The sequence below is a fragment of the Dipodomys merriami genome, unplaced genomic scaffold (assembly GCF_024711535.1).
Source record: "Dipodomys merriami isolate MVZ:Mamm:240054 unplaced genomic scaffold, mDipMer1.0.p SCAF_100, whole genome shotgun sequence".
Classification (NCBI taxonomy): Eukaryota; Metazoa; Chordata; class Mammalia; order Rodentia; family Heteromyidae; genus Dipodomys; species Dipodomys merriami.
Window position 1 is genome coordinate 2,094,352 of NW_027202272.1, and position 4,457 is coordinate 2,098,808.

The following is a 4,457-nucleotide window of genomic DNA, read 5'->3' on the forward strand; positions in this document are numbered from 1 at the left end:
AGATCTGAGGATTATGATTGGAAGCCAGCCTGGGCTGGGAAAATCCATGAGACTCATCTCCATTTAACGAAAAGAGCCAGAATTGGAGCTATGGCTCAAGTGTAAAAGCACTAGCTTTGTGTGTTTGGGGTGAGCGGTAGGGAGGAGAAAGTTCAGGGACAGAATCTAGGCCCTGAGTTCCAAATCCTGGGGGAGTTAGGGGAAAATGTGTTCTCTGTGCATGAAATCAAGGATGTATGTCAGCATCACTATTGATGTTAACTTCGTGGTAGAGTTGATCACTTGTATTCTGGAAATGATTTGTTCCACTCTTCTCTGTCCTATATTCTTTAAAAGAGGCAGCTATGCACAATCTAGACCTCAGAGTTATGGATTGCACTGATGCACTGGTTTCATTTTTTTCTACTTAAAAAATTATACCTAAGTACTTGTACAAAAGAGTTATAATTTAACATGTCAGTTTGTGAGTACAGTACATCTTGATCAATGTCACCACTTATATCGTTCTTCTCCATTTCTCTCAACCCCACCCCCAATTTACCTGGTGATATTTTCACACATGTACATTGAACACTAAGACTGGATTCACCCACTGCACGAATTTTGCAAAGAAATGTCTTCATTCCACAGGCAAGGAAGATGAAGCTGAGGACAATAAGCCCAATACAGCATAGATATTAATTGACATCAAGATTATTTGACTTACAAAATCTTCACCAAAAGAAGCATAAGAAAAAAGAAAGTGGCCAGGAAAACGTGAAGCATCTATCTGTCTTTGTGTGTGTGTGTGTGTGTTGGTTCTGGGGCCTGAGTGCCTGAGTGCTGTCCCTGAGCTGCTTTGCTCAAGGCTAGCACTCTACCACTTGAGCCACAGCACCATTTCCAGCTTTTTGGTAGTCGATTGGAGATAAGAATCTCATGGACTTTCTAGCCTGGGTTGGCTTTGAACTACAATCTTCAGACCTCAGTCTCCTGAGTAGCTTGATTGCTGGTATGAGCCACTGGCAGCTAGCAAAACATCTATTAATTGCCTCACTTAAGCACGTGGTGTAGTAGGTCAATTGATAGTTGTGACACTCAGATAATGATTCTTCTGCTTGTTCCTCTCTGGTGTTATGACTAGTATGATAATGCTCGCTCAGGTTTATATCACTGTCCAATCATTGTTCCATTTTATTTAGTAAGCAGTTTTTCAGGACAGGATTACTGTGAGGGGAGAGTATGGGATGAAAATTTCATCTGTACTTCTTGTGACCTGGCGAAAGCTTCTCAGAATGTTTGCAAGAGGAGTTAGGACTCCAAATCTGCCAAATAAAGGAAAAGACACATTCCTTCCACAGTAGCTGTGCCACAGAAAGACAAATGGGAAAACTCATCCTGGCTCAGAGGCAAAGCAACAGGATGGGTTGTTCAGGTGGGTGAAAATTTGTGAAGTTTCTCTTTCTTACCATGGGGATATCATTCAATGCTGGCATTTACAATATGTGCCAGGACTCATATCTTTGTAGGTCTCTTTTCTCTGAAACATCTTTGACAATGACAGAAAGAAGAATGTAACAATGGCCCTCAGTTATGTTTTTTGAACAAGGATCTCATCTCCCAACAAAAGCTAGAGTTATAATGAATGGGTAATAAAGAAACAATTTGGGGACATTGTCATTCATGTGGAGAATAATCTTTTTCTCAATCCATTTTTATGAATAAAATAGAAACTACCATACCCAAGTAACATGTGCATACTACATACTTGGTTGTAATCATTTCATGCCCTTAAACATTTGCTTACATATTCTGATGTTAAGTGATTTTAAATAGATAGATATCCTGGCTGGAAACCAGGAAGACAAGTTCCTCAGGCCTATTCTTCATACTAAAGAGACTTTTATATTTTCAGAAATGATTTTTCCTTCAGTTGCTAAAATGATCCAGACTTTCAAACTTTATTATGTACATAATACATAAGGCGGGTGGAACTTTTAGGGCATTCTGGGCTCCCAACACTCAGTGTATCCTGCAACACTGCACAGTAAATGTTTGCTGAAGGAATATTCAGCGACTGTTTTCAAGAAAAAAAAGCATCATGAAAATTTATGACAGTAATAGAACACACACATTTCAAATGAAGGGCCATTTCTCAAGGCCATGATCATTAATTTCCTTCATTGAAAGTAGAGCTATTATATTTTTTATGAGACCAAGTACAATAAAGCTGTGTTGATTAACTTTGATTGTATCGATGTTCTTCAGAAACCCTGATTGAAGGCAAAAGTTTTGAAGTTGGAAATGATGACAGACATCTAGGAGTGTCTTCGGGAGCTCACAACATTTGCCAACCATCAGACTGTTTGGAGGAATACAAATTAATTTTCCCTAGGAAAATTGATAAAGGCACTCTACCACTTGAACCACAGTGCCACTTCCAGTTTTCTTTTAGTTTATTGGAGATAAGAGTCTCATGGACTTTCCCTCCCATGCTGGCTTTGAACCGTGATCCTCAGATCTCAGCCTCCTTAGTAGCTAAGCTTACAGGGGTGAGCCACGGGTGTCAAGCAACAGTTGGCTTTTTGAGGTATGTGAAGAAGTAAAGAATTTTGAAAGTCAGGGTAAAGGAAAGCAGTCAATGTCTATGTGGATTTTAATTCCTCTGCCTTTGACTCTTATAGTAAATTCACTGATGTCTTTCATTTGAAAAGACTTACTAGTCCCTCTCCAACTATGTTCCCAGGGACCTGCTGAGGAGGCCTGGGAGAGTAGAGGTAGAAAGAGGCCCCTCCCTGTGCAGGACAGAAATACAGGTCTGGGGCATAGGAGTTTTCAGATTTTCACTCAATTGTATTTTCCCATTTCTTATATTGTTCTTGTATTCTTGATGCTGGTTTGCACACATATTTTAAAAAAGACGTCCATTTCTGTTCTATTGAAGGTGAGGAGGTGCCAAAGGGAACAGAAAAATAAATGTATATATGGGGGGGGGCAGGTGTAGTATGTGAGCATGCCGTTCCTAACCAGTGACTCGTGCTTAAGTTTTTGAGGTTCTGTCCTCCTATGTAAAATGAAGGCAGTGACACACATTTTAGAGAGGGTTGATATAACAATTAAAATGTATTTAATGAAATAAATGAACATTAAATAGTTGGAATGATGCCTTGTACAGAACAAGATAGTCATTATCAATGCACATTATCATGGTATCTTAAAGGAACATACTCAATTAGCTTAAGTTCAAAATGTATTTGAAGGGAAGATAGAAGTCTATTTGGGGAAAAACAGTAAAATCTCCTTGCAATTGGAAATGCTCCAAGAATGCAATCTCTGTGTGTGTGTGTGTGTGTGTGTGTGTGTGTGTGTGTGTGTGTGTGTGTGTGTGTGTGTGTGTGTGTGTGAGTCTGTGTGTGTGCGTGCGTGTGTGTGTGTGTCTGTCTGTCTGTCTGTGTGTCTCATTTTTCCTCTCTCTCCTTCCCCTCTGTCTTTCCCTTCCTCTCCCTCTCTCTTCCCACCCCCAGACACAAGCTTACATAGTTTCTCCATCTCTTGATTTTTCCTCCAGGCTTGATTGCTCCACTCATTGAATGAACTGTGGCTGAAAATAGAATTAAGCTCCATCACAGACTCCTATCTGCTGCCTCATTTTCAGGTCCTCAATTCTATTTTCTGAGGCAAGATTGGCACATTAGACTTGGTTGGCAGAGTTCTTCTCTCTTGTCATGTTGTCCTGGTGCCGACCTTTCCAGCTTCAGGGTTAGAGTGTCATGAAGTGATTGAGACTGATCCTAATCTCTTCCAAACAGAAAAGAACAAGAGTTGAGGGAAGGGAGAGAAAGAGAATATTGAGTAGATATGTGTATACACGCACACACTGTTGAGGGAGTATTGAGTTAAATGAATAATGTGTATATTTAGCACCTAGATTGGTGGTGCACATCTGTTACTTGCAGGAAGATAAAATCATAGATTTCAGTCCCGTTTGGACAAAGGGAGTGAGATAGTATCTCAAAAACAAAATAAAAGTGAAAGGCTGGAGTGTGATAGAACTCTTGCCTAAAGTACATACATTTAGGTTTAATCCTCAGTATCTAAATAAAAGAGAGTATTTAGCATAGACTCTGCCCCTAGAAAATTCCATAAATATTTTAGTGAAATAAACAGAAAAATGCTAGAGGAAATTCATTAAGACAATAACAGTTCGGGCTGTTTACAGATGATTTTATTCTCATTGTTCTCAAGATTGTCTACTTAAAATAATTTTTTACAATAAATATGCATTTCTTACTCATGAATACAGGAAAGAAATGTATAAATTAAAGAGTGAAAGTTCATTTGAATTTATATTCAACTACTGAATCCCCTATATATTCAACTGCATGAACATCTTTTTTAGATATCACACTACTTTTTTTTTTTTAATTTATTTTATTTTATTTGAGAACATACTGTACAGAGGGATTACAATTACATTG